We start from the raw sequence: 14,441 nt of genomic DNA, 5'->3' as shown, positions 1-14,441 counted from the left end.
GTACGGCCAAACTTTCAGGAAACATTCCTCACACACAAATAAAGAAAGATGTTATGTGGACATGTGTCCGGAAACGCTTAATTTCCATGTTAGAGCTCATTTTAGTTTCGTCAGTATGTACTGTACTTCCTCGATTCACCGCCAGTTGGCCCAATTGAAGGAAGGTAATGTTGACTTCGGTACTTGTGTTTACATGCGACTCATTGCACTACAGTACTAGCATCAAGCGCATCAGTACGTAGCATCAACAGGTTAGTGTTCATCACGAACGTGGTTTTGCAGTCAGTGCAATGTTTACAAATTCGGAGTTGGCAGATGCCGATTTGATGTATGGATTAGCACGGGGCAATAGCCGTGGCGCGGAACGTTTGTATCGAGACAGATTTCCAGAACGAAAGTGTTCCCACAGGAAGACGTTCGAAGCAATTGATCGGCGTCTCAGGGAGCACGGAACATTCCAGCCTATGACTCGCGACTGGGGAAGACCTAGAACGACGAGGACACCTGCAATGGACGAGGCAATTCTTCGTGCAGTTGACAATAACCCTAATGTCAGCGTCAGAGAAGTTGCTGCTGTACAAGGTAACGTTGACCACGTCACTGTATGGAAAGTGCTACGGGAGAACCAGTTGTTTCCGTACCATGTACAGCGTGTGCAGGCACTATCAGCAGCTGATTGGCCTCCACGGGTACAGTTCTGCGATTGGTTCATCCAACAATGTGTCAATCCTCATTTCAGTGCAAATGTTCTCTTTACGGATGAGGCTTAATTCCAACGTGATCAAATTGTAAATTTTCACGATAAACATGTGTGGGCTGACGAGAATCCGCACGCAATTGTGCAATCACGTCATCCACACAGATTTTCTGTGAACGTTTCGGCAGGCATTGTTGGTGATGTCTTGATTGGGCCCCATGTTCTTCCACCTACGCTCAATGGAGCACGTTATCATGATTTCATACGGGATACTCTACCTGTGCTGCTGGAACATGTGCCTTTACAAGTACGACACAACATGTGGTTCATGCACGATGGAGCTCCTGCACATCTCAGTCGAAGTGTTGGTACGCTTCTCAACAACAGATTCGGTGGCCGATGGATTGGTAGAGGCGGACCAATTCCATGGCCTCCACGCTCTCCTGACCTCAACCCTCTTGACTTTCATATATGAGGGCATTTGAAAGCTCTTGTCTACGCAACCCCGGTACCAAATGTAGAGACTCTTCGTGCTCGTATTGTGGACGGCTGTGATACAATACTGTGGAGACACTATGCAATGGAATCTATTATTGTCGCTGATACCACACGTTGCTGGCATATCTACGTTACCTCCGAGCAAATGGACTCGCCCGTCCCACATCACCGGCGTGCGCACAATAGAGGGAAATACAGTCACTCGTGAGCGAGTAGTCTAACGTCTCGTGTACGACTGAGATGGTGTTATCCTAACGCATTACGTTCCTCCATGGCAGACCGTCAATGCGCAGTATTACTGTTCGTTTTTGGAGCATCACTTGCGACCAGCTTTGCGAAAGAAGCTGCGAAACTTTCTGCGCAACCCACCCATCATTTTGCATGTCAATGCGCGGGTGCATACAGCGCAAGTTGTGGCTGCCCTGTTCGGTCGATGGAATTGGGAAGTACTGTGCCACATCCACCATACTCTCCGGACTTAAGTCCTTGTGACTTTGATTTGATTCCGAGGACTTCGTGGCATTCGCTTCAGAGCTGTTCCAGAAATTCGACAGGCCGTAAACCACTCCATTCGCACCATCAACACAACAGGCTCTGCTAACGGTATACTACGCCTTCCACATCGCTGGCAACGGGTTTTACACAACGCTGGTGACTACTTTGAAGGACGGTAACAGGTGCAAACATGTAACTCTTTTGTATCGGTTGTGAATAAATAGTTGCCACTATTTAAGTTCCAACCTTCGTATGTTTAATATTACTCACTACTGACAGTAACTGCTGAGAAAAAGAATGGACCAATGAGAGAATAGCATCGCGTGGCGGGAGTTTCAGATTAAAATATTCAGTTTATCATAATTTTTGACAAACGGGATTTTATGAATTTTTTTTTTTTTTTTTTTTTTTTTAATCACAGTCGTGTGATAGATGCTTGTTCCTTGGATTTGAACCGCACTGATATTTCCGTTGGGCTGCTGTACTTGAAGGAATGCTCGATTACATGATAGGTTTCACTTCACCTAATTGTAGGACTTTCTCACTGTCCATAAGGTACCACAATACAGCGTACGAGTGTACTATACTGAAATTTCATGCACCTACATATGACACTAACAGGAAAAGCCTAGAAGTGTTTGGGCACTACTGGAGCACTCCAGAAGAAACCTAGGATAAAATTTCCCAACGCCACTCCACGATACTCGTGGGAGAACAAAATACCATACATAGTCAAGAAGAGCGACATGGACAAAGAAGAAAACCTTCCCAGAAAATGCCAATGTGAGTTTTCTGTAAGGATTCTGATGAGATGTCAGATATTAGCTATGCTGGAAGTGTCAACACCTTGACCTTTGTTAATGATAGTTCAGAGGCTAAGGAACTTCTCCATGGCAAATAACTTTCACGCTCAGCGTCCATCATTTGACAGTTCCAAAGAATCCTGGGGAACCTTAAAAAGATGCCAACAGGTCACGTCCAAGAAATCCAACAACAAGTCCCCCACAATCTCAAGGACCCCTGATCACCTTAGATTCTACATAAATGACTTTGTTGTGGTGAAGTACCACCCCTGCCAGTGCCCTGGAAAATTGTGAAAACCGATGGCAAAGAAATTCGCAAGTCTACTGTGGGCAGATGACCGCACAAGGATGATCCAATTGGATACGACCAAAGTATAACTGTACAGAAATTGAACCTCCTGTTCAAATAAGCGAGTGCCTGGCAGCTAATTTGTGGTTGATTTAAAACACAGAGATAATTCTATTTGAATAACTATAGGTAACTATATTTGAAGAATTCATACTGTTGCCTACACACTTCAGCGAACTTATTTTTGTTCAAGTATTATTTCTACACAAGGAATTTAGTTTTTGGACAATTTATTCTTTGAAAGGAAAGCACCCCAAGTAACTAAACCTACATCCACGATTAGTTTGTATGGTTGCAAGCTTTTAAGAAAAGTGTTTTTGATGTTACCTAAATACATATTTAATTAACGGTTTCTACCCCTTTTTGTAGTCAAAACGTTAAGCTATCTGCTACATTCATCAAAATTTCTCCATCAACAATACAAACCAACAGAGTAATCAAAAACCAAAACCTATGCCAACTAGCCCTAATCTTCCCTACAGAAAAGGTACCAGGCGATTATATTACCCTCTACTGCTGACCTTAGCTGTGGCAGTGAAGTGGTGCATATGTGCCAGTCAGATGTATAGAATAACTGCAGTAAAATGGGTCGACATAGAGAGGTCCCAGAGTGACCAAAAGAAGCAACTATGTTTGGGCATGTCAATGACCACAACATGATTGGCCGGCCGAGGTGGCCGAGCGGTTCTAGGCGCTACAGTCTGGAACCGAGCGACCGCTACGGTCGCGGGTTCGAATCCCGCCTCGGGCATGGGTGTGTGTGATGTCCTTAGGTTAGTTAGGTTTAAGTAGTTCTAAGCTCTAGGGGACTGATGACCTCAGAAGTTAAGTCCCATAGTGCTCAGAGCCGTTTGAACCATTTTGAACAACATGATTCAAACTGCTCAGTTCGCTAGTGTAGCAACGTAGACTATCCAAAGTATCTACAAGGAACTGCTTGCCAGTCACAGTCATGACGCACAGCGGTAAGAACAGTGACTGTAGAAAGATCCAAACCGACAGGAACCAGAGCAGCTTGATACACATTGTCAATGACAGTCGGTTTCAAACCTGTCAACAGTTCCTGCTGTTGCAGGTCTGTCTCAACTAGTTTCTGGGCGGAAAGTTTGAAGGGAACTGTGTGCAATAGACATTTCGAGTCAGGCATATGGCAAAGCGTCATTGCTTACAATGGCGCATAATGCTGCATGTCTTCAGTGGGCCAGACAACACAGGAAGTGAACACTAGCTGACTGCAAGCGTTTAGTGTGGTACGATGAGCCGCTATTTTCCCTCTGTTCAAATTATGCAAGGCGTCGAGACCACCAAAGGCACAAAGAGGCGTTTCACTCACAATACGTAGATGGTGTCATTCAAACAGGTTGTGGTTCTCTGATGTTTTTGAGTTGCTTTTCGTAGAATGACTTGGGCCTATTGGTTACAGAGAATATGAACCATCATGTTATTTTGTGCGTTCTCAGTGACCAAGTGTTTTCTTTTTTCCTGAATCTTCATGAAAAGTATGCTGTGATCACTTCTGTAGTCCAAGATGACAACAGTGGTGTTGTTTGACGAATAGTCTGGGACCCTATCACACGTCGGCTGGTCTTCTAGATCACCTTATATCATATAACTATAGTATGGGACTATTTGGAACAGCAGGTGAAACATAGCAGTCAACATCCCCGCAATGAGATAATTCTACTGGATCTAAATGTCAATGAATAGCTTCGGTTGGATATGGCATATCTGAAAAAGTTTGTGGACTACCTTCATCGCCGAATTGATGCCGTTATCAAGGGAAGATGGGCTGTTACACGGTGTTGGTGTGATGTCTCCTTGGGGTGGCTACTTTTTCCGGTGAATTAGTAATTAACAATAGTAATCACTTGCAGTAGGCTAATCATTACAGATTGTACTGTGTTGTCTGTCTTATTAAATTTATTGAACACTTTTCTCATAAATGAACACCACTGGTGAATGAAAATAACGACATACTATACTTCAATTAAAATAACTTTACATTAAAAGCTAAAATAAGCAGCACTGATGTTTCACAATAATATTTATTTTATAGTTCGTTGTGAACCGGTTTTCGGCTTTTTAAACCATCCTCAGACTATTTAAGACTAAACAGACATTCCACACAACTTCAGTGACAGATTATAGCTGTTGAAAGATTCTTTTCCGAAGATGTGTGATCTCTTATGATTATATATCTGTATCAAAAACAAAAGTGTACAAAGAAGCTAGAAACAAACAAATCTTATACATACTCAAAAATTAAAATTGTAATACTGCACAGCCCAAAATAATAAACAGGTGAGTACTGACACAGACTACTACGTTACATGCACAACATAACTAACTAGTGAATGTGATGAATAAGCAAAAGAAAAAAGGGGAGAGGGACTGAGAGGAGGAAAGAGTTGAAGGAATGTGGGAGGGAAGTCCCCTAGACTTAGAACTACTTAAACCTAACTAACCTTAGGACATTGCACACAACCATGCCCGAGGCGGGATTCGAACCTGCGACCATAGTAGCAACGCAGTTCCACACTAAAGCGCCTAGAACCGCTCGGGCACAGCTCGGCCAGCTCAAGGTTGCTAACCCTGAGGCTTATAATGTCGGCTGTTTGCAGCCTCTCGATCCAAGTCAGATGCTACCGAAACTGGTTTTTCCACCTTCTTAGTCGTTGAGACTCGTATTCCTCATCTAGTGTCGTAACTGCCGACCATCTTCATTTGTGTCCCAGACAGGGACCCTCACTGGGTACTACCAGGTGGGCCAGCTTAAGCCAGGCTTCTTAACTTGGTTGTTACTCGCACCTCTTCTCCTTACCCAACCAGGATTTGTACCGGCTATAGCTGTGTTGCTCTTATTATTATTATTAGTAGTGGTAGTAGTAGTGTAGTAGTACTTGTATTATGTACAACTCATGTACCATGGAGGTTTCAATTGCAATCAGACTCTCTGAGGAGGTCTAATTCAATGGGCGGGATAGAGTGAAGTCGCTGGCAAAATGTGAGAGACAGCCAGGAGTCCATTATTTTAACAGGTAAGATAAGTGCATAAATACAAGGTATGTTCAATAAGTAACGTAATACATTTTTCTTCTCGGCCAGTTTGGGTTGAAAAGATTTGGAATTTGTTGTGGGGCAACGTGGTTTACTCCTGCTTCAGCCTCTAAATTTTGTGAAGTTCCGATAGGTGGCGGCACTATACTTAGCCTTCAAAATGGCGTCTGCAGCGGAAATGCGTTCCAAGCAGAGAGATGTCATTGACTTTCTTTTGGTAGCAAGCCAGAGCATCGCAGATATTCGTAGGCGCTTGTAGAACGTCTACGGAGACCTGGCAGTCTACAAAAGCACGGTGAGTCATTGGGCGAGGCGTCTGTCATCATCGCAAGAAGGTCGCGCAAACCAGCTTGATCTCCCATGTGTCGGCCGGCCACACACAGCTGTGACTCGTGCAAAGTTGGAACGTGCGGACACTCTCATTCGAAGTGATAGAATGACCACTATCAAACACCACGCTACTCAGTTGGATGTCTCCGTTGGTAGCGTTGACGCACTCGTCCACTAGTTGGAATTCTCAAACGTGTCTGCCTGGGGGTTTCTCGCTGCTTAACTGAAGACCATATAGAGCAACGAAGGACCATCCGTGCGGAATTGCTTCCATATTACAAGGCTGGTATTGACAATTTTTTGTCGAGCATTGTCACGGGCGATTAAACATAAATTCGCACCTCAGCCGGTAAAGTAATGGTGACGGTATTCTGGGACTCTGGAGGGGTTGCTCAGTTTGATATCCTCCCTCAGAGTACAATCATTAACTCGGTATTGTATTGTGCTACCCTCGGAAAGCTGAAGAAACGAGTTCAGTTCTTCATAACCACAAAAATGCAAACCAACTTTTCCTTCTCCATGACAACGCAAGGTCTCACACAAGTCCGCGTATGCGATAGGAGCTCTCAAAACTTCATTGAATTGTTTGTTCCTCATCCACCCTACAGCCTGGATCTCGTATCGTCCGACTTCCATCTGTTCGGCCCCATGAATGATGCACTCCACGCGGAAGCTATTGATGCAGCAAACGTTGCCTCTGATGTCGACCAGTATTTTGGCATCATGCGAGCATACAGGACCTCCTCCCCCCCCCCCCCCATCCCCCCCTAGTAAGGAGGCGAACACAGACTGGGTTAAAAATAAGGTTATTTAGGCAAAAGAGAGGGAAATAATATGTTGTACTGGAATCCTAAATAAAACCAACTTGCTTTCAGGAAGAAAACCGTTGTATTGCTTATCGAAAGCCCCTTGTTAATATAAAAATGTCTTGCATTAAGTATGTGCAGTAAAGTGAAAATCTCTATAACACAAGATTCCGAGGACAAACAAAGAAAAAGAAGAATGCATTAAGAAGTTGGAATCACATTCAGGACTATCAAAACAAAGTAATTTTCCGTGTGAAGCTCTTCATCTAGGCTTCCAGTTATTATTTTTAAATATGAATGACAAAGTGAAATGCGAACATATTCTTCTTCGTCAACGAAAACTGTCAGCAGATTTTTTGTTATTGAGCGGATGCTGAAAGCAATGCTGTTTTTGCACCTACATGTTCTCACTAAAAAATTCTCAATGCACTACCCAACTTTAACCTGCTATACTGCCTGGAATCCATAACGAAAATGAAGCTTACGCTAAAGTTAGCTTCAGCCCAAAAGTTGATTTGGATGACAGCGTTCAGTGCTTTACTAGGCAAACTTTTCAGAGTTTTTTGACATTAAATAAATTTTTACGGCCTCACAAGATTTTTTTTTCATTCTTCCCTCTCTACAGATTGCAGATTGAAATTTCCCTCGATCACAATGACACGATCGGGGAATTTACGTGCGATGTTTCCCAGGTTTTCTATGAAGCGCCCCACCACTTCATTCTTAACACTGGAAGACGATAATATTACTAAATTAGGGACTGCTGTAGACGCTTACCACCACCCTGAGTATCTCGCAATCTGATTAAATTTATCTCGTTAGAAATTACGGAGTTGTAGACGGCAGTAAAAACACACCGCGATTAGGGGCCAGACCAGTCCTTTAATACATGCCGCATTATGAGCTTACTATTTCACTGCTATTTATTTTTGGATTCAAACAAATTTATATAACAAGCATTATTTGATCGTTGTTTATGTGTAACAGTAACTCTGGTACTTTACTCCAAACGCTCTTGCAGTTAGGTTTAAGTTTTCTTTACTGACTTCAGTGATAAGCGAAATCCTACAGTTGACCAGTTACTCTTCGTCTAGATGCAGTAGTTTTCAGTCTTTCTGGGACCATTAAACCTGAGTGAAATCAGATCAGATATAAGCTAGAATTCTTCCCCCCCCCCCCCCCCCACCTTCCCCCTACTCCGCGCCCACCACCCACCCCTAAATGCCCTCACGTCCTTTCCCCCAACATTATAAGCGTCTAACCAAACTTTAGGCTGAAAACGAATTTTCTTTGAAAGGTTTCATTTTTGAAACTGCGAAAGATAAATGGTATTTAGTTTTTGTAGCTTTTTGTTATGAAGTCAGGAACTAATGAGTCAATGAGAAAATTGATACTGATTACTTGTAACAACCTTCTTTGATAGACTGATGACACAGTTTTCAGTGTATTGCGAGCGCTGTCTACAGCCCCTTCTCACGTAGAAAAGCTAACTATCCACACTGAGGTGTAAGAAATAAAATATTGTGATATTCTTTTTTATTTATCCATACTGTCATAATAAAATGTTCACCCACCTAAGAGTAAGATAAAATGAGAATAGAAGATCCAGTAATAGTACAAAGGCAAGGTATCGAATATGAGAAAACTGACAGTTGTTAAACAGCAGAAGAAGCTTGTTTCCGTTAATCACTCTCGTTTATCCGACCTCAACAAAGCACTCGTAGGTACGAGTAACTGGCAAATCTTGTACTTCATATTGTTCTGAATTATAGCCTGGCGAATTTATCAAAATTGTCCACCGTTAATATAACCATCTACAGATTCCTTACATGATTACTTTTGTGCTGCGTATTTTCTGTTTTAGAGACGGTGTGTTAGGAGGGGCAACGTACATTGCTCGAAAGCAATCACACATTCACGCATCGCGTCTTGCGGCTCGAGCACTGTATTGCGAATAGAACCTGCATCTCTAAATACGAAGTTCGATTCAGTTTTGCTTCCACTGTTTAAGGTAGAAACTGAAGTAAGACTTTTCACGGTCAACCTGCTTATCGAACAATGGTACGTACATCAGCACCGGCGGCCTGATACACTCACCAATCAGTAAGCGATAGCGATTTCATTTTTCTTACAGGAATTCACATTAATACTCAATGAGATAATTAATATTTTCTGATCCAGAATGAATCATATGAGAGGAGGGGTTGTGAGTCGTGCTTGGGTAGCAAAGTCGTTAGAGCACTTGCCCGCGAAACGCAAAGGTCCCGATTTCGAGTCTCATCCCTGGCACAGTTTTAATCTGCCAGGAAGTTTCAATGGGTTCTGATGTTTGGATGTAAATCCAATACGTCAAGCTATCGCTTATGTGAAGTATCCTTCCGACGGCAAACCTTTAATTCATATACTGCATAGTGTTGAGCAGATTCGTTGAACTTAATCATTTTCATACTTGTACACTGCTGCTCGATGAAGCATACATTACACCATGTTACGAAACATGCTTCCTCTGCTCCACTCTTCTTCCTAGTGATCCTTGCTTCACACACACCTCGCACCGCTATTTAAAATCAAACAAACTAAAACGTGTGCACCATACTTAGTCCTATTGTTTGTAAATCACTTGAGTACTGGGCTCCTTACTTCTCAACTGACAGAATTTGGAAGACTTCAGGTTGCCGGTACTTTGTGTCTGACTATTGCCACTAATAATAATAAAATAATATCTATATATAAAAGGCAATGTCCTGTCGGACTGACTCACCATCGCCCAGCCCAAAAGCGCTAAGGACAGAAACCTGAAGTTTGCAGAGGAAGTGCATCTTATACCGTAGGTAACGTTTAAGAAGGGATTGTCCGAAATTCCACTCCTAAGGGGACGAAAGGCTTTCTGAAAATATGTCGCTATTAGTAGGTGAAAGCTTTTTTGAAAATAAATAATTACTAAAGAACTACTAAAGGATTTTAAGGCTACCTCTGACAGTTAATATTTGACTTCTCTGTTAGAAATAAAAAAAAATACTTGTTTCAGTGTTTCTGGAAATTCAACCCCTAAGGGAGTGCAATAGAAGTTGAAAATCTTGAAGAAAATATTTCGTAACATTAGCTAAATTTATTAAAACCGGTATTCACTTCTCGGTTAGATGTAAAGAAATGAAAGTTGCTATGGAAATAACTCCACAAGAACGCAAAAAGCGTGATTAACAAATACTATGGACTACGGGTAGCAGAATCGCTTTTTGGGCAGAAGTACTTTCGAAACTGACCATCCTTATATGGCCTTAATTAGCGTGAAAAGGTTAGAAGGTGTTGCAAGTTGTGAAAAACACAAAGATCTGATTAAATAAAAACAGAAAAATCTTTGCAGGCCATACAGTCTACGCGATCGAAGCAGTGGGTGCTAAGCTAGTAATAATAATGTTAATAATACAGTGTAGATCCCAGAGCAGTGTTGTAACCATTGGAAAGTTACCTGCTGTCAGTTAGTTATGAAGTGAAAAGTTGCGAAGTGAAAAATGAAGCAGTTTCTAGTCTATAGAAAGCACTACCTTCATCTCGCAGAAGACATTTTCATGAGATATTTAACCATGTGAGATGAAAGTGTCTCAGTTTTACTGTCAAAAGCGCATGGTATAGAGTACGAAGTATGTGACTAGTAGGTGGAATATCTGAAGGAGATTCGTTTCACAAGCTGTAACCTCCACCCCATAGTGTTACGCATTAATATTAGAATTCGAAAATAAATGTAATTACTGGTAACCTATGTGACGAGTATTAAATCTTACGAAATAGTGGCAGTAATAATACTCTTCTAAAAATAATGTAATTTCGCTACTGAAACACAACTGAACCCTTGCGCTTTTATCCCTCAGAAAACATTTTACCCCTCAGGGGGCGATAATCCTGGGTCTAGAACTACGTTAGTCCTTGCGATGTATCTGATCGCGAAAATAATTTTGCTACATGCGTTATTCACTTGTAAGCTGGGCTGAGAATAGTCAGCGCTACATTAAAAATTTCTGTTAAGTCTCTTTCACCTCTTCGCATCGACAGCATTATTATTTCCCATGACAATGAGTTCTTCAGCTGTGGTTCTATGGCTTCGTTGAGTGCATAGATTGCAATAAAAAACTAAAACATCATCGTCTTTGCATAGTTGGAACTTCTAGGCCTACAGTATTTTGATAACCATCTGTATAAATACATGTATTCCGCGGCAAATGTTTCTTCTAGGATTATAATATCAACTTATACAAACACGTAGTGTCACACTTTGTAGGGAATGCTCGCATAGGATCAGTCGAGGGTAAAACAGGTTTTAGACTTAGGTTTACGTGTAGAATACTGGGGAAGTGCAATCAATCTACAAAGGAGGTTGCTTACAAATCACTCGTGCGACCATTTCTAGAATATTGCTGAAGTGTTTTGGATCTGTACCAAATAGGAATAACAGGGGTTGTTGAACGTATACAGAGAAGGGCAGCACGAATGCTCACAGGTTTTTTTCATCTATGGAAGAATCTCACGGAGATACTGAAGAAACTGAACTGGCAAACTCTTGAAGATAGATGAAAACTATCCCGAGAATTTCTATTAACAAAAGTTCAAGAACCAGTTTTAAATGATGACTCTAGGAATATGCTCTAACCCCTAGGTATCGCTCACCTAGAGATCGTGAGGATAAAATTAGAATAATTGCAACACGTGCAGAGACATTCAAACAATCATTCTTCCCGCGCTCCATACGTGAATGGAACGGGAAGAAACCCTTCGACAGAAGAAGAAACCCTAATAACTGGTGCAGTAGGACGCACACACTGCTAGGCACTTCCCGGTGGTTTGCGGAGTAGAGATGCAGGTATAACACTTTCTGAGACTTGTAACGATTTTTTTTTTCTGTCAATATTTTGGCTGAACTGCGTTTAGTAATCCAGAGGTAAGAAATATTTGATTCTGAAATTGCTAGTTCACGTCGTCTTCTCGTTAACTTCAGTTAGTTAATAAACTTATTCAGAGTCATTATGAGAAATCTTTGTTTGTTATCTTACAGACCACTGGATATTTACTTTAAGTTTCGATAATTCTTGTTTCAAAACTCCTCGTACTTAAGTGGCATTGCGCTCAGTATCTTAAGTGCCAGGCAATTTTTTAAGACATTTGTTTTGAAGATCAACGTTGATAATTCGTGGGTCTCTCAGATAGGTGTCGCTATTGAGTAAACATTTTCGAAGTTGTCAGTAAACGTAATTATATTTTACCAGCGAGTACAGCCGATCTAGATCAAGGCTGTTTGTGATTCAAAGACTTGTCGAGGCGACAGAAGACCCGGTTACGTAAGACTCTTTTGGAGGGAGCCACCTTTCTATCGAACTATTTGAGGCAACCACGGAAAGCGTAAAACTGCATGGCCCAACGAGGATTTGAACCCAACTCTTCGCAAACGTCAGCCCAAAGCCTTAGCCACTGAACCACAGCGTTCGGACCGAACTACAACTACCGATCGTCGAAACTGTCGACATAATAATTTCAAAATCATGTTTCGTTTCGTTCATGTTTTCTGAGAACACATGGAATCGCTAACGAAAAGAGCTTGCGTATTATTTCTGGCAGCTGCTAGGATGATTTCTACATCCCTGTCGCCATTCTCCTCGAACTGAACTGAAACCTTGCTAGGAGTATATTCATTTTTTTTATTTTATTTTATTTTTTTTGGGGGGGGGGGGGGAGATATTGAAGGATAGTAATATATCATTAATCGTTTTACCCATAAAAGTTACAATAAAATTTACAGTTCAGATATTGTGACAGCTAGGGGAGGCATATTTCATCCTTATGCTTCCCAGATGGGGCATTAAATTCGTTGTGGGGAACATTGCTTGCTCTGCTGGATGTGCACAGTCAAATAAACCGTTTTCTTAGACTTTGTGTAATTACGATTCCAAAAACACTGCTAAGTCAGATCGTTTTATTCGTTACATTACGCTTATTTCGGCAAATAGCTGTCGTCAGGTTATGTCAGATGGGTTTGACGTTCATCCGTTATCGTCGTTGGGTGGCAGTCTCTTAGTTTTAATTACACCCCATTAGCGTTCTTGGAGTAACAATCGTTGTCTATACTATATATGAATTGTTATCTAATTTTCAGATTGTCTTCCTTTTCTTTACAACAATAATTATGTGAGATCTTATTTGACGGATGTACCAGGTATCTTGGTTTATAGATATTATTCCTACGGTCTCTCCACGATGTTTCTCTCTCAGAAGATACCCAGAATTGTTGGTTCCCAGTTATTTATCTTATTTTATTCTCTTCATTGGGTTCGTAGGACCATCTGAGTCATAGCTATTCGGTCACAGAAAAATTCACTGCATGTTTAAATCACAGAATCCACACTTTCCCGTCTGATCAGGCCTCAGAAAACCCAACAATACCAACCGACGGCCGTATCACCTCAGCCCATTGGCTTCACTGGATGCAGATATTGAAGGACATGTGGTCAGCACACCGCTCTCTCGGCCGTTATCAGTTTTCGTGACCGCCACTTCTCAGTCAAGTACACTACTGGCCATTAAAATTGCTACACCACGAAGATGACGTGCTACAGACGCGAAAATTAACCACGAAGAAGATACTGTGATATGCAAACGATTAGTTTGTCAGAGCATTCACACAAGGTTGGCGCCAGCGGCGACACCTACAACTTGCTGACATGAGGAAAGTTTCCAACCGATTTCTCATACACAAACAGCGGTTGACCGGTGTTGCCTGGTGAAACGTTGTTGTGATGCCTCGTGTAAGGAGGAGAAATGCGTACCATCACGTTTCCGACTTTGGTAAAGGTCGGATTGTAGCCTATCGTGATTGCGGTTTATCGTATCTACATCTACATTGATACTCCGCAAGCCACCCAACGGTGTGTGGCGGAGGGCACTTTACGTGCCACTGTCATTACCTCCCTTTCCTGTTCCAGTCGCGTATGGTTCGCGGGAAGAACGACTGTCTGAAAGCCTCCGTGCGCGCTCTAATCTCTCTAATTTTACATTCGTGATCTCCTCGGGAAGTATAAGTAGGGGGAAGCAATATACTCGATACCTCATCCAGAAACGCACCCTCTCGAAACCTGGCGAGCAAGCTACACCGCGATGCAGAGCGCCTCTCTTGCAGAGTCTGCCACTTGAGTTTATTAAACATCTCCGTAACGCTATCACGGTTACCAAATAACCCAGTGACGAAACGCGCCGCTCTTCTTTGGATCTTCTCTATCTCCTCCGTCAACCCGACCTGGTACGGATCCCACACTGATGAGCAATACTCAAGTATAGGTCGAACGAGTGTTTTGTAAGCCACCTCCTTTGTTGATGGACTACATTTTCTAAGCACTCTCCCAATGAATCTCAACCTGGTACCC

This window comes from Schistocerca americana, chromosome 4 (genome assembly GCF_021461395.2).
Source record: "Schistocerca americana isolate TAMUIC-IGC-003095 chromosome 4, iqSchAmer2.1, whole genome shotgun sequence".
NCBI lineage: Eukaryota > Metazoa > Arthropoda > Insecta > Orthoptera > Acrididae > Schistocerca > Schistocerca americana.
The sequence above is the reverse complement of the archived record's forward strand: the minus strand, read 5'-3'. Positions refer to the sequence as shown.